At 41.4% G+C, this 17,371-nt stretch overlaps 1 long non-coding RNA gene across 1 annotated transcript; it reads right to left on the bottom strand.

Moving 5' to 3' along the window:
- Positions 1–4,636: 4,636 nt before the first annotated feature.
- LOC140857538 (uncharacterized) lies at positions 4,637–16,127 on the bottom strand. Its single transcript, XR_012140990.1, has 2 exons — positions 15,875–16,127; positions 4,637–5,102 (listed from the first exon to the last, which is right to left on the bottom strand). It is a non-coding gene; the product is annotated as an uncharacterized lncRNA (long non-coding RNA).
- Between the last annotated feature and the right edge of the window lie 1,244 nt (positions 16,128–17,371).

The raw sequence follows: 17,371 nt of genomic DNA, 5'->3' as shown, positions 1-17,371 counted from the left end.
AGCTATGCCACAAGGTACCTCTTGTGTCCCTTCAACCAAAAGGTAGAAGGCCCTCCTTGCTGCTGAAACTGGCTCTTCTTCCTCTGAGTCTGATCCCAGAAATCAGTTACCTCTACATAAGGTCCCTTCGTATATTCTTCTCAGATAAGCTAAAGACAGTAGTATCTCAATCCTGAATGATAATGCTAAAAAATTTCTTCACTTGATCCTCTCAATGGAAAAGGAGAGGGCAAAAAAATCACTTGAGATCCTGGCTGGTGCTCCTTGAACCTCTTGTCACTCTTCCTAGTAGTTCTCTTTCACATCATGTCAATCTTAATTTGGAATGTTCGTGGTTTAGGAAAACCTTCTAAATGAAGGGTAGTTAGAGATATCATCCACCTCTCTTAGTGTTCTATTGTTGGGATTCAAGAGTCCAAATTGAACTCTCCTTCTTCTCTGATTCTTCGATCCATCTCGAGTGGTCAAATAGATAAGTGGATCTCTCTTAATTCAATTAGATCTACTAGTAGAATTCTACTTGGCTGAAACTTGGTCTGTTTCAATTTAATTAATGAATTAAGTCTTTCTTACTCAATCACAGTCTCCTGATTTAATAAACTCGTTGGTTCCTCCCAGAGCTTCACTACTATCCACGGACTAACTGATCTGTATCTTAAGTTTGCCTTCGGGCAAGAACTTAAAGATATCAGAAATATTTTCCATGATCCTTGGGTGATTGGAGGTGATTTTAATGCAACTATAGAATTGAAGAACGGAATAACAACCCCCAGTATCGCTTCACCACTCTGGATTTTCTATCTTTCATCCGATCATTTGACCCAATTGACCTACCTCTCAGGGATCAATTCTTCACTTGGAGCCATAAGCAAGAGCATACTATTATGGCTCGGTTGGATTGTTTTCTCATCTCTCCTGAGTGGGATACTTTGTTTCATTTGGCTTTTCAAATTGCCTTGCCTAATTCATGCTCAGACCATTTCCCAATCCTTCTATCTTGTGGCTTAAGGATTCTTAAAAGAAGCTTATTCAAATTGATCAAAGCTGGCTTTCTCATGATTCAATAAATGAGGTAGTCATCTCAACTTGGAATTCCTCCCTTTCAAGTGATGTTGTAGTTAATCTAGTCCAAAAACTTAGAAGAACAAGGAACGTTATTCGAGTCTGAAGTGCCAAGCTTATGATGGCAAAAAGAGCTCAGAAATCTAACCTCCTCTCAAAAATTCAGGCTTTGTAACAAAAAGAGGAGTTAAATCCCCTCTCTTTATCTGAGTTTGAGCATAGGTTGACTCTTAAAAAGGATCTCTTGTAGATCTATAAAGATAAGAAAATTTATTGGAAGCAACACTCCAACGTTAGATGTCTTAAAGAAGGAGACAATAATTCCTCCTACTTCCACAAAATTGCTTCCTTTCACAAAAAATTGATCCATATTACCAATGTCTCTTGGAAAGATTAGTCCGTTCATGATGAAGAGGGATCAAGAAAAATTTTACCATCTTCTACGAGCAGCTCTTCTCTAAACTAAAGTCGGCACCCGTTGATCTTAATTGGAGATTGCAGTATCCTCACCCTTACTCAGATCTAAGTATCCCTGACTCCCTTTCCCTCTTAAGGAAATCAAGTCTGCTATCTTTAATTTCAAAGAAGACAAGAGTCCGATCCTGATGGATTTTCCTCTTTATTCTTCCAACGATTCTAGGAGTTGATCTCCTCCGATCTTTTTTTATTGTTCAAACAGTTGCATGAATAGAATCTCAATCTCTCAAGGCTGAACTTTGCTTATCTGATTCTCATTCCTAAAATTGAGGTGGCTTCTTCCCCATCTAAATTTAGGCCAATCAGTCTAATTCATAGCTATATTAAAATCATCTCTAAGGAACTTACAAATAGGTTGCGCCCATTCTTAAACCTCTTAGTTGATCAAGCTCAATCAGCTTATATCAAAGGCCACTCAATGCTTAATAATATATTTTGTCCTTTTCAAATTCTGCACGATGCTGAACTTTGCTTATCTGGCTCTCATTCCTAAAATTGAGGTGGCTTCTTTCCCATCTAAATTGAGGCCAATCAGTCCAATTCATAGCTATACTAAAATCATCTCTAAAGTATTGCAAATAGGTTGCACCCATTCTTAAACCTCTTAGTTGATCAAGCTCAATCAGCTTACATCAAAGGCCACTCAATTCTTAATAATATATTTTGTGCTTTTGAAATTCTTCATGACATCCGTAAATCCTCCCAAAATGAGATTTTACGCGAACTTGATTTCAACAAGGCATTTGATAAATTGAACATCCAATATATCATCAATCTCCTTAAGCACAGAGGCTTCCCACCCAGATGGATTGGATGGATTGAGAACATTCTTCACACTTTGAAAGTGGTAGCCCTTATTAACGGTGAACCTGGCAATTGGATCCCATGCAAATATGACATCCGATAGGGCAACCCTCTATCTCCTTACATATTCATTTTAGTTGTGGATCCTTTGGCTAAACTATTAAATATGGCAGCATGCACTGACATCATCCAAGGCCTTGGAGATGCTTGGCTTGTGGGAGGGTACAAAATCTTGCAGCATGCAGATGACACACTTATCTTTGCCAACGTTGATAAGTCCAATATTTCTTCTCTCAAGGCTTTGCTTTATTCTTTTGAACTAATCACTGATCTTTCCATTGACATTGACTATCAAAAGAGTACTGTTACGCCAACTGGCCGTGATCAAATTCTATATAGATAGTGTGTTGATAGGCTAAATTGTGCTATATCAGACTTTTCAATTTTCTATCTTGGCCTCCTAAGAGATGGAAAACTCAAAAGAACAGATTGGTTGCCTCTTGTGTAGAAATTTGAATCGGGACTTTCTGCTTAGAAAGAAAAATTCCTCTCATTTGCTGGTAGAGTTGTGCTTATAAATGTTGTCCTTATGGCTCTTCCTATATACTACCTTTCTCTGTTCAAACTTCCTTCTTGGCTCATATCGAGGATTGATAAAATCTGGAGACCCTTCCTTTAATGTGGATCAGAACATTGCAATGGTTTATCGTGCAAGGTTAACTCGAAGAAAGTCTACCTTTCCAGAGAGAAGAGGGCATGGTATCAAATGTATCAATGCCTTAATTTGGCTCTTCTTGCCAAATGGGGATGGCGGTTATTAAAAAATCAAAATGGCATCTAGAAGAATTTGGTGTCCAGTTTTTATTTTAAGAGAGCCAAACTCTCTGCCAGCTGGAAGCCAAGCAGGAATTGCTCTAGATTATGGAGAGATATTGTTTGCTCCCTTCCTCCTTGCTGGAACAGGATGAATTTCTTGATAAAAAGTGGCTTGGAGGTACCTTTCTGGAAGGACAAATAGCTTCTAAATCTTCCTTTGTGTTCCTCTCATTTCATTTGTAAAGCTTGTCGTTTGAAGTCTGGTATCAGTTCCAAATTCTATAACGCTAGAAACAATTCTTGGAATCTCAAGATTAGCTCAACTCTTTCCCCTATAACCAACCTGAGTCAACCCTTCTCAAAACACCTCTTTTCGGGTTTCATTTTGAAGTGGGGCAAGACTCCATTTGCTTGCAATTAATTGCACATGGGGATTTCTCATCCTCCTTCTCTCCTACTTTCTTAACTCAAGAGGTGTGAGGTGGGATCTTGCTTCCAAACTTTGGAAAATCAAAGCTCCAATACAGTACAAGTCCTACCTTTGGCTTTGCCTCCTCAACAAGATCAATACTAGAGATATCCTATTTTAGAAAATCGATAAATATCTTGGTGGTTGCATCTACCATAGGGACCCTTCAAAATAATTTCTCACCTCTTCGTCACTTGTTCCTTTGTTGGTAGCCTGTGGAAGCTTCTCTTCTCTTTCTTTCGATGCCTGCCTCTACTGGTGACGGCATGTATGTTCAGCTAGCTGCATTCTCATTTCACAAAAGATTTACACTCTACAATCCTTATGCTAGTAGCCGCCATAGTCTGATGCTGTTGGTAGGAAAGAAACGCCTATATCTTCTTGTACAGGCTTTCCAGATTAAATTGCCTCAAAAATTGCGAATCTACCGAAAGACTGGTCCTTGCTATATGGGGAGAAACATTTGCATGGTCTCCTATAGATTTGGGGAAAAATTAAGTATGTCACTGTTTCTTCCCATTATCTCTCGATTGATGCGACTTCTTAATTTTTGCCATCTTCTCTATGGATTGTGATAAAGAATATTGCAGATTGTGAGCCTCTATGATTCCTCTTACCGCAAGGAATCTAAACATTCTTTTGAGTCCTTTTGTTACACTTTTGCTGGTCTTCTAGCCATTTTGTAAAGATCCTTTCCCCTTTCTCTTATGCATCCTTGACTTCTCAATAACTTGTAACTATTTTTTCTTAATAAATTTTGGTGCCTAATGGTATGCACGGCTAGTCTCTATTTTCCTTTAAAAAAAAATTCAAATTGAAACCAAACTGACTTTTTCAATTTGAAAAATTTGGAAGCTAGAATCCAATCGGCTATGCAAAAATGAACTCAAATCAAATTGAAACCATCAGTTCTGATTGGATGCATGGTTTGATTGGCTTTTTACACACCTGACTTTTTCAATTTGAAAATTTGGAAGCTGGAACCGAATCAGCTATGCAAAAATGAACTTAAATCAAATTGAAATTATCGATTCAGATTGGACTCATGGTTTGATTGGCTTTTTGCACACCTCTAATTGTCATCTTCATCACCTCACTACATAGCGGGCATAGATGAAGGATGAAAACTTCTCCAGTGAAGCTCATACAAACATGAAAACTAATACGAGACAACTTCCAAAGAAAAAATACTACTAGATGTGCTCTAATGAGCTAAATGCAATAATGCATGATGGAGTCCGCATGCAAACGAGTAAGGCCTATAAGGCAAACATCATGAACAACAGCTTGTTTCTTGCGGCTTGTTCGTGGCATAAAGAATCACCCACATGATCACCGAAAGATGGCGTACATAAAAAGGTTGACTAGCCTTTATGGCTCATGAATAGCAACCTACTTGTTGTGGCCCATCCCACCAAAATTTTTGAGCTGTTGTTTGCAAATCTCCATGGATTTGATACCAGAAGATATGGCTCTGCGATATGAAGAAGTAAAATCAATCATATTGAGAGAATCAAACCTCCGAAAGAAGAGAACACTCAAATTAATTTTATTAATTCATAGTTTGTGCCCTATGGCTCTTGCTATTTGTAAGTATAATTACTAACAAAATAAGGAAGTAAATGGGATGACACTCAACAATCTCGGACTAGATGCCTACTAAAAAAAATTAAACTAAATTAGACCCTAATTAGACTTGTAAAGGATTATCTAAACTAGCAAAATTGAACTCGAATTAAGCACCAATCATAGCATCAGCAAGTCCATTGATCATTGTTGATGACAACCACCTATGATTAGTGACGATGCTCTTTATTTTTTTGATACATACGGACGGTCACATCATCATGATGTGAGAGCAGTCCAAAAAATCAGAATACAAAAATTTCGACAAGACTGATGAGATATGTCACCTTATTGTCAATCCAGTTAGTGACGATGCTCTCATCAACACTAAGATCACCATCTTTAGCAACATTAATAGATGGGTAGGTCCAACACCAGGATTGGGTTAGCAATTCTTATCGAAGCTTGGCCAAGGGTGGTCAGGATCTAATCTTTGATTACATTATCTAAATCATGTTTATGGACTCTCCCTCCCTCCCTCTCTCCCTCCCTCCCTCTCCCTCTCTAAGTGTTATTTGAGACTTGAACTTGCTTGATTGGAATATGCTTATATCCACTTGAATAAATCAAAAAATAATTTTGTATTAAAAGTTATTATACTCGATCTTTAACTAATTTCAAAACTCTATACTGTTAAATTTCAGTATTCCCTTTACTCCATTATTCAATCTATAGTATGGATGATGTTGGTAGAAATTATTGTTGGTTTTATTTGTAGTGACGTGGTTCTAGGTTTGTATAATATTTTATTTATTAAGTAATAACAATATTATCACAATACAAAGTGTTGGTTCAGAATTCCGCCGATGCCAGAGAAGCTGGAGTCGAGAGGATCGCGACCATCGCCGGGACCTGCAAGGAAAGTCTAAACCGGAGTTGGGGTGCTCCGGCTGTTGGGTGGATATCTGGCCTGAACACTACCTTCCAAATCTTTTCAGTACCACGCGATGCAGCAGGAAGAAAGAAGAAACAAAACAAAAAGAAAAACAATCAAAATACGTGGATCAGCCACAAAAGGGCTCGCCTCCACGGAGCATGCAAACTTCACTATGAAAAAGAAATTTTACAAGAGGAGACCTCATCCTCAATCCTTGTACATCCAATTCTCTCTCACTAGAAGTTCCCCTCACAAAAGCTCTCTCTCTCTTGGAAGACCCCTGAACCCCTAAAGTACCTGGCGTCTGCTGTCTAGGAGCCCTGCTCCTTCTTTCACAGCAGCCTCACGCCTCTCTCTCTTCTCTGGTTCTCGTACGGCGCAAAAAACTGATCACAAATCCTCTCTGTTACCGATCAGCCCTATTTAAAGGGCTTAAAACTTGATTAGAGATGGATTAGGAGTCCTAAACAAAGCCAGAAAACTCCTAGACCGTCGGATCAAGATCGGGAGCCACCCATGCCCTCAGATCGTGCTCCGGTCCATGAAATAGTGCCGTGGACCGCGAGAAACGCGTGGAAAACGCCCACGCGGTCCACAGGCCCAGCCGTGGACCGCTCGGTCCACGGTGGACCGGTGCAAAGGGCCAGCAGGCCGCTGGGCCTGGGCTGGCCCGCCCACGCGGGCTTAAGCCGCGCCCGCGCGCGGACTGGGCCGCGCGTCCGCCTGGGCATCGCGCCCGCCTGGGTCGCACGTCCCGCGCGGACCTGGGTCGCGCGTCCCGCGTGCCGCCGCCTGCGGCCGCGCTACTGCCGCCCGCCGCCGGCCACCGGCGGTCCTCCGCCGCCTCGAATCTCGTGCCGACTTCAAAAACTCATATCTCCTCCATCGAGCTCCGTTTCGGGTGATCTTGATCTCGTTGGACTCCATTTTTGCCGCGAACCTCGCTGTGGGCTCAATATGGACTGAATCTCGAGGTGTCAAATCCTAACAATCTCCACCTCGACTCGATATTCGGCCTCCTCCAAACTCTGAGAGCTTCTGGATCTCCTCGCCCCCATGCCCTAGGACAATCGCCTGCTGATCATAGATGGGCAAACATGGGAGTCGAGCCAGACTGCTCGATCCCATCTCCATCGTATGCTGTGCTCCTCCTGACTTGAGACCTACTCGGGGCATCGTCCTGCGGTAATAGAAATCTCACCTTACGACGTCGCCTCTCGTCCTCCCGAGTCTCCTGTCTCGTGCCCGATCTGCCTCCTGGAGCTCCACCTCGCTCTAGGCTCCGCCTGGCTCCCAAAGCTCCACCTCGCACTGGGCTCCCCGCCAGGTAATAATGTCCTCTGCTCCCCTTCTTCCCCTCCAGCACAATCCTATCGCCGCGTAACACCCTCAGGATTCCTCCACCAGCTACCGTTTTGTAGCCTCTTGAATCCAGTCTGCTAAGTGAGATAAGATTCCGCCTAAAATTGGGTATGTATCGGACCTCCCCCAATCTTCTCACTACACCGTCATGTGTCCTCCAGCTGACCATCCCAATGCCTCTGATCGCATAGCTCGATCCATCCGGCAGATATATAGTGCCCTCACTGTTCTTCAGGGAGTCAAACTGCTCCTCTCTGCAAATACATGATAGGGGCATGCAGAATCTAATATCCACTGCTGGGAAGAAGTAGATACCTTGTCAAATATCTCTAGGACATCTCCATCTAAATCACTGTCGGCCATCGCTACAGCAGCCACCGTCCGATTTTTGAGTTGAGGACAATCTCTGGCTAGATGTCCTAACTCCTCACACCAATAACACCTGATTTTGCTCAAATCCCTCCTGGACTTGGACCGCCCTCGTTGCGATCTTCTGTCGCTTCATCTACCACCTCCTGCTCCTCCAGAAGCTACCAAAGCTGAGCTACCGCCATCTGAGCTCGAACCTGGGTTCTCCCTCCTGAGAACCTCGTTCTGGAGTATCGCCACGGTGACCTCGTCCATCTTGATAGTGCTCTTCTCCACTAGAAGAGCATCACCAAGGACTCGTACGAAGGGGGAAGCGACGCCAGCAAAACCAGCGCCTGGTCTTCTCCTCAACATTCTCGCCAATGCTGAGGAGGTCAGTGAGGATCTTCTGGAAGTGGCTCAAATGCTCCTGCACGCTTTGTCCCTCAGTCATCCGCAGTTGGTAGAACTGCCTCCAGAGAAAAAGAGTGTTGGTGAGAGACTTCGCCATATACAACTCCTCGAGCTTCGACCACAGCACCGTCGGAAAAGTCTCGTCCAGCACATGGATCACCACCTCATCTGCCAGGTACATGCGGATGGTACTCATCGCCTGCATCTGTAGCCGTTTCCAATCCCGCACCTCCATGGTGGTCGGCTTCTCATCGCACAAGAGAGCATCGATCAACCTCTGTTGGATGAGCACGTCCTTCACCCTTGTCTGCCACAAGGAGAAATTGCTCTTACCATCGAACTTGTTGATCTCCATCTTGATTGTTCCTGTCTTCTCCATCTTCAGTCTTGCTCACCACCGCTGCAATCTGCGTCCTTGTACCGCCTTGCTCTGATACCACTTGTTGGGTGGATGTCTGGTCTGGACACCACCTTCCAAGACCTTTTCAGTACCACGCGATGCAGCAGGAAGAAAGAAGAAACAAAACAAAAAGAAAAACAATCAAAATACGTGGATCAGCCACAAAAGGGCTCGCCTCCACGGGGCATACAAACTTCACTATGAAAAAAAAAATTTACAAAAGGAGACCTCACCCTCAACCCTTGTACACCCAATTCTCTCTCACTAGAATTTCCCCTCACAAAGCTCTCTCTCTCTTGGAAGACCCCTGAAGTATCTGGCGTCCGCTGTCCAGGAGCTCTGCTCCTTCTCTCACAGCAGCCTCACGCCTCTTTCTCTCCTCTGGTTCTCGTACAGCACAAAAAACCGACCACAAATCCTCTCTGTTACTGATCAGCCCTATTTAAAGGGCTTAAAACTTGATTAAAGATGGATTAGGAGTCCTAAACAAAGCCAGATAACCCCTGGACCGTCGGATCAAGACCGGGAGCCACCCACGCCCTCAGATCGCGCTTCGGTCCACGAAATAGTGCCGTGGACCGCGAGAAATGCATGGGAAATGCCCACACGATCCACAGGCCCACCGTGGACCGCCCGGTCCACAGTGGACCGGTGCAAAGGGCCAGCAGGCCGCTGGGCCTGGGCCGCGCCCGCGTGCGGGCCTGCGCGTGGACTGGGCCGCGCGCCCGTCTGGGCTGCGCCCCGCCTGGGTCGTGTGTCCCGCGCGCCGCCGCCTGCGGCCGTGCTGCTGCCGCCCGCCACCAGCCACCGACGGTCCTCCGCCACCTCGAATCTCATGCCGACTTCAAAAACTCGTATCTCCTCCATCCGAGCTCCGTTTCGGGTGATCTTGATCTCGTTGGACTCCATTTTTCATCGCGAATCTCGCTGTGGGCTCAATGTGGGCTGAATCTCGAGGCATCAAATCCTAACACCGGCAAGATCCTCCGACGCTCAAGTAGTATTCTGCTTCAACAGAAATGGAGTACTCGAATGGGATTTTAGCAGAGTTTTGAGATAGAGTTTTGGGCTTAGAGAAGAACGTATCTGGGGGGTCTCTTTTATAGATGGGAGAGTGTAAGCGATTGACAGCGACATCCGTAACTGCCTGGTAGTGGGTCGTTCAGGGCTACGTGAAGTTTGTTATGGAGAGTAGTAGTGTCCGTTGTCGTGACTTGCCGGAGAGTGGTGGGGCCACGTAGAGTCTGTTACAGAGAGTGGAGTGGTGTCCGTTGTCGTGACTTGCCGGAGAGTTTGGACCGGATGGCTGAAGCTCGGTTGGGACGTCTGGTGGAGCAAAATATCTCTCTGTCTCAGCAATTTAAGAGAAGGTCGGATGTCTCCGAGGTTGCAGACGGGTTAGCGGTGGTTGGGTGCTGTTGGTGCTGCAGACAGAAGTCATCTGCTATAGAAGCTCGGGCGAAAATTTTTGTTGGAGAAGTCCGGCAGGAGTCCGATTGCTAGAGAAGTCTGTCTGAAATTTGTCTGATGTAGAAGCTCGTCTGAAGACTATCTGCTGGAGAGATCCGGTTTCATGAGGAATCCAGCAGAAGGTCGACCGATAGTGGAGTTCAGAAGGCGTTGTGGAAGTTCGTCCGCTGGAGGAGTCTTGAGGACACTGTGGAAGGTCGACCACTGGAGGAGTCTGGAATTTAATTCTGTTGTAGAAGTTCGGACGGAGTCCGATTCTTGTAGGAGTCTGGAAGAAGGCCGCTTACTGTAGAAGTTCGGACGGAGTCCGATTGCCGGGAAGCTCGGATGGAGACTTCTTATTGTAGAAGCTCGAACGAAGTCCGCTTGCAATAGAAGTTCGGAGTAGAGATCCGACTGGTGGAGCCCATCCGTCGTAGAAGTTCGTCTGGGATCCATCCGCTGTAGAAGTTCGGACGGAATCCGGCTCTTGTAGGAGCTCAGATGAAATTCGGAAGGCGGTCGACCACCGTAGAAATTGGATGGAATCTGGTTACTGTAGAAGTCCTGCTGCTGGAGAAGCTCGGACATTGACGAAGTTCGGAAGAAACTCGGAGTAAAGTCGATCGTGACAGGAGGAAGTCTAGAAAAGATTCGGAGAGTAGTCGATCACTGTAGGAAATCGGCTGACAGTGAAGTTCAGAGAGTATTTGAAGCGGTCCGACAGATGAATAAAGGAGCTCATTATTGGAGAAGTCCGGATGGCACTATGGAAGGCTGACTTCGTCCGTTGGAGGATTCCGTTGGACACTATGGAAGGCTGACTGCTGGAGGAGTCCGGACGGTACTGTAGAAGCTCAGACGGTCGGGAAGTTCAGAAAGACGCCGCACAAGGTCGGAAGCCGGAAGAGCCCTGGAAGGGTTGGCCTCTTACGAACTTCGGCTGGGGTTATTTTATACCCAACACAAAGAATTGAATACAATACATTACCATCTTATAATATTAGTAAAATGATAAACGAGTATTAGGGGTAAAACCTCATGCAGACATGTGAGATTATGGAGTAATTCCACTGTTCAATGTGCTATGTAGGACTATGTTTGTTTTTTTATCTCCCAATTCTCTTCTGAGGCTCCATCTATGGCATCCTCTTCATCTCTCTCCCCAACCTTTTCCTAAGGCTCACTTTTTGATCATTTATCTCGAAGAAGATGATGGAATGGAGCTTCGAGCCAGTGATTCTCACTGGCAGCCAGCTTGCCGTACATCCTCTCCACCCACCTAGTTGCCGGGGCTACGACCTCCCCTACCTCCTCCTCCGATGATCCCCCATCGATCCTCGAGACCTCCCTTATCTCCTGTAGGAGATCTTTCGCCCTTTGAGAAACCTCGATGATTTCTTGACAATCGTTGATGGGAGTGTCACACCCCCAAACTGAGATCACGAGTCCAGAGGTCATATGGCAACCGCCACATACTTATGAAGAACTATCTCCATAAGCATGCAAGACATTCCAAAACTCGATATCAATATATCACAGTAGAATTCATAATAATTTAGTCTAAAATTTAACTAACTAAAATCAACATTAATTTCTTACAAAATTCCAACAATATTCAAAAGATCTTATATCAATTAAACCTCTAATGATAATCCTATAGAACATAATGATATCTATGTTGTCGACTTTTGCTTCTAACTCACTCTCAAAGTAGTATCCATGTTCGTAATTAAAAATCTAAATCTGAAAAATAAAAAAAAGAGGTGATGAGCTTAATAGTCCGGTAAGTAATGAATATCTCAACTAGATAATTCAGATATTATCATAGATAAGATATTTAAAAATAGATGCTGTAAATAACATAACAACATATTCTATACTAATCTAATGCAAATCAAATCTTTCAAAAATTCATATATAAACACAATCATAAATCTGATTAGAATCAAAACACATAACTCAATAATTTTTAACTATGACTCATATATAACCTCCATTGACAAGATTCACTAAATTTCAGTGCACAACTCCCACTGGTAGGATCCACTAATTACCAGCATGCAACCCCCACTGACAAGATCCATTGAGTACCAATATATAATCCTCATTAGTGGAGCCCATTGATTACCAAGTATAATCTTCGTTGGCAAAATCCACTAAAACATAATTAGGCTGGGAACATAAATTCAATTCGTTTCAAAGTACTTTTGTAACATAATATATCATTATTTTCACTAAACATATGCATAATCAATAAATCATAATATTTAAAAAATTTTAATTTTTTAAATCACTTGTTGTGCAAAATATGATTTCATAAATCATGTATAATTCAAAAAATAAATTATGAAATATCTTGAGAAGATGATTCATTATTTCTTGCAGAACACTGAACAAATAGATCAATTAATCTTGAAAAGATTATTCAGAACCTATTATTCAAAATTATATTTTTATATTAATTCTAATTCATAAATAAATCATAATAAAATCTCGAATCAAAACCCCACTTAAGATCAGATCGAAGATTGGGTGTGCTTTTCGAATTAGATATCTAGGATAAAATCAAACTAATTATGAAAGACGGTCTCTAGTTTCACAAATCCAAGAAAAGAGGAGAAAATATTGAAGAGAGAGAAATAAATCTAGAGAGAGAATTTTAGAGAAAAAATAAAATTTTTAGAGAGAAAAAGTAGAGATTCAAACTCAGAGAGGGAAGAGAAAGAAACTCTCTCTCTCTCTTTTCTTTTTTTTTTGTTTTCTATATTTTTTTTTCTTCTTTTTTCCTCTTTCTTCCAAAGTGAAAAGGAGATTTTTCTTTAATATATTTTTTTAAAAACTTATTTTTCAATCTACCCCCGAATCCAACTTATTTCCCAAACTATCCTAGTTGTGGTGAATTGGCATGACGTGGTGAAATCGCATGTTGAAGATGCGATTTCAAACTGAACATACGATTTTAAGCTGAGATAGCACCCCACAGGCAAAATAAAATAAAAAATAAGATTCACGAAGAAGATGCGATTTCAGATGAAATCGCATCTTCAACATGTGATTTTTTGCTTTTTTTTTTCTTCTCCCATGCATCATGATCGGCCTTCCTTTTTTTTCGCTCCACTCTACCGAGGAGCGCGGCAGAGCAGCACAAGCGGGTGCCAATGCTCACACGAAGCCGCCAGGGTCGAGGAAGGGAAAAAGAGAGGGGAAGATGGCAATGCATGGCTGTGGAGGGTGAGGGGGGTGGTCATGCGGGGTGTAGGAGATGCCTGTGGCCTGGGAGGGGGTTGGTAGCATCGGAGCCGGGAGACTCGAGTTCATTAGGATCGGGGGAGGGAAGGGGAGGGAGTTTGGTGGTCGCACAGAGCCGGATGTGGCAGGAACGGTAGATATGGTGCGAACGACGGCGGGGCGGGACGGGGCCACGGCCTGGGCCTCACGAGGCGGCTGCGGATCATCGGGGGCCGGGGGGTGTGGTGGGCGGTGAAAGGAACGGAAGGGAAGGGGGAAAGCAAAAAAAAAAGAAAATATTTTAATGAGGAAAGAAAAAAGTAAAAAAATATTATTATTTTATTATTAATAATAAATTAAATAATAATAAAAATATTATTATTTTATTAATAATAAAATATTATTATTTTTATTAATAGTAATAAAATATTATTATTATTTTTTATTTTTAATAAAATAATAATAAAATGTTATTATTATTTTTGATTATTTTTGACCAAGATATCTGGATTTTTTTAAATATTCTTTTTAAGAATAATATTTTTATTAATAATTTAAAAATACTATTTGTATAATAACATATTATTTTTGAAAAATTTATTTCAAAAAATTAATAATTAAATATTATTTAAAAATACTATTTTCAAATAATAATGAAAACATTATTTTTTTAATAATAATAAAGTAGTATTTTTAAAAAAATTAGAAAAAATAATACTTTAAAAAATAAAAGCAGGGGAGGGAGGGTGCGTTAAACGATCATGTGGGGTACGGGAGGAGCGGGAAGCGCCGAGGTTGGGCTAGAAAGGGGAGGGGGTTTGATGGTCATACGGAGTCGGATGCGATGGGGTCGATGGGTGCAGCGTGGATCGCCCCCCGCGAATCATGAGGCCTAGGCCGTGGCCACGCCCCGCCATGCTGTCATCCACACCGCAGTCGCCATCTCCACCGCACCCAGCTCTGTGCGACCACCAAATCCACTCTCCTCCCCTCTCCGATCCCGAGCGCTTCCTGCGCCTTAAGGCTCACGCACCCCGTGCGATTGCCCCTGCACCCTCCCTCCCCTATTTTTATTTTTAAAGTATTACTTTTTCTAATTTTTTAAAAATATTATTTTATTATTATTAAAAATAATATTTTTATTATTATTTTAAAATAATATTTTTAAAATAATATTTTATTATTAATTTCTTGAAATAAATTTTTAAAAAATAATATGTTATTTCAAAAATAATATTTTTAAATTATTAATAAAAATATTATTTTTTAAAAAAAATTAAAAAAATTCAGATTTTTTGAGCAAAAATAATCAAAAACAATAATGACATGTTATTATTATTTTATTAAAAATCAAAAATAATAATAACATTTTATTACTATTAGTCAAAAAATAATATTATTTTATAATTAATAAAATAATAATATTTTATTATTCAATTTATTATTCATAATAAAATAATAATATTTTTTTTCCTCATCAAAAATATTTTTTTAAAATTTTTCTCCTCTTTCTTCCCTTCCTTCCGCCACCCCCCACGCCCCCGACGATCCGCAGCCGCCTCATGAGGCCAGGGCGTGGCCCCGCCCCGCCCCACTGTCATCCGCGCCGCACCTGCAGTCTCCGCCACACCTAGCTTTGTGCAACCACCAAACCTCCTCCCCTACCCTCCCTGGCCCCAGCGAATCCAAGTCTCTGGCTCCGACGCCACCAATCCTCCTCCCCTCCTCGCCATAGGCGCCTCTCGCATCTCTCATACCTTGGGCAATCACTCTCTGTACCCTTATGACTCCGCACCACCATTGTCCCTCCCTCCCCTCCCGTCCTCCGGTCCCAATGAATTCAAGCTCTCGTGGTTCCACTCAAGCACCGACGATTATTTGAATTTTCTGTCCGTGATAGAGCGGAGCGAAAAAAAAAAAAAACCGGCTGCAATGCATGAAAAAAAAAAAAAATCATATATTGAAGATGCTAAAATTACAACTTCTATATATAATTTTATTTTTTATTTTATTTTACCTGTAGGTGCCATCTCAGTTTGAAATCAAATCCGAAATGGCATCTTCAACGTGGTTTCGCCGTGTCATTACCAACTCACCATAACCACGGTAATTTGAAAAATAAGTTGGGTTCGTGGATAGATTGAGGAATAATTTTTTTAAAAAAATATTAAAAAAAAAAAAAAAAAAAAAAAGTGAAACAGGGTCACGTCCCCCTTTTTTTTCCTTCTTTTACTTCGTTGACGGAACAGGAGATTCCCCCCCTTGTTTCTCCGATACAAGGGAGGCTCCACCGTTGGCTTTAGCCATGGCCGAAGGACCGGCATGGAAGGCCTTCAGATGGTGGCCTGTGACCGACGGCAAGAAGGCCAAAAAAAAAGGAAGGAAATCGACTGAGGAAAACTCGAAAATAGGAGAATCAAACAGCAAAACAAGGCATCTAACTTTTTGATCAAATCTGAGGATTATCCAGCCTTAAATCTTGATTCCAAGACTTAGAAAGATGGGAATAAGAATCAATTAGAGAACCAACGGTCCTTACCTAAATTTTGGGAGTCGGTGATCCTGATTTCCATCAACAAAAAGGAATGGGAAACAGAAGCTTTCCAAGCGGAGAAAGCAGAAAAGGATGGGTCGCTCGGGCGGCGTTTTCTGATGGTTGCTTCGAGGGAGACGTTGATCCCCTATATAGAGGCCGAATCGAGGCGTTTGAGGACGGGAAAAATTCGACTTCCAATTGAAGTCGGAGTCTTTGTTTGTGAAAAGAAAGAACTCCTTCGGGTGTTCTGTTTCGTTTCGTGCCCAACTTCCCCACGCATTTCCAGTTTGCAGCACGTGCAGAGCACGTGATGGCCTTAAGAAACCTTTTGGTTTTTTTTTTTTTTTAAGTTTGGGGTCTGCTTTAAGATCTAGGTCAGGGACTGAGGTATCACAGGGAGAACCAAGGAGAATTCAAGCTCAAGATCTTCGAGGAAGGGACTGTCAAAGCCACAGATCTCAAGAAAGTATTCTTCACCTGAAATCTTCTTGGCTTTTTTTTGGCCTTTGGATGCCTATTTGAGAGTTATCTTTTAATCTTTTATTTACATCTTTCTTTTAATATACTAACTAAACACTTGGCAACAAAACAGAAGCAAGAAAAGAAAGAAAAAAAAATATAGATGGATAAAGAAAACCTATAATCTTCTTCCTCTCAAAAGATAATGTACCAAAATTAAAGTATGATGAACCAAAATTTATGATCTCGATGTAACTATTTGGTGTTTGTTTGTTGCTTTTATTGCTTTCATAAAGAGACGTCTTTTGGTAGCAGCATAGATTTGAATTATACTCTATTTAAGGAGTCCTCACAAATGATCAATTTCACTTGCCCAATATTTTCTGTCTTTCATCTATTACAGGTAATATATTCTTGGTAACACTTGATTTGCTCTTTGATTCAAAATTAAAATTTTAATCTCATGCATAACCTCACACTATTCGTAGATCGAGTTACAATTTATTTTTACTCCTAAGGTTCCTATTACAATGTCTTTCACTTTTCCTACATTCAAATTGTCTTTGTCTTCCTTTTATTAATTCAATATTTTACGTTCTTTATTAACTCCCTATTTTTCTCAATATTTCTCTTCTAATTAATTATTATTCCGTGTAAAATCACAATATGTCTATGTAATTGCTTTTTCAGTCAAATTAGTTACCATCTATTTTACTTAATTTTTTATTTTCTATATTTTTTACTATATATTTTATTTGTTTTAAGTGGTTGTTGAATATATAACTAGATGAATGGGTTTGCCCTATTTCTACTTGGATACTTATTAGGTGTTTCACTTTGGCATTACAGGTGGCTTGACATCAACACAGAGCAAATTGAAGCTTAAAGCATCCTGGTTAGTGTTTAAGGTTGATTAAATTTGATTTTTATTTCTTCTGAATTTCTCTTTGGTGTTGGTTAAAAAATGGAATAAGAAAAATTTTAAAGAAAACTTGGCTATGTTTTGATGCTTAGATAGTATTATTGTGGTTTTAAAATTAT

Source organism: Elaeis guineensis, chromosome 4 (genome assembly GCF_000442705.2).
Source record: "Elaeis guineensis isolate ETL-2024a chromosome 4, EG11, whole genome shotgun sequence".
NCBI classification, from domain to species: Eukaryota; Viridiplantae; Streptophyta; class Magnoliopsida; order Arecales; family Arecaceae; genus Elaeis; species Elaeis guineensis.
The sequence above is the reverse complement of the archived record's forward strand: the minus strand, read 5'-3'. Positions and strand labels throughout refer to the sequence as shown.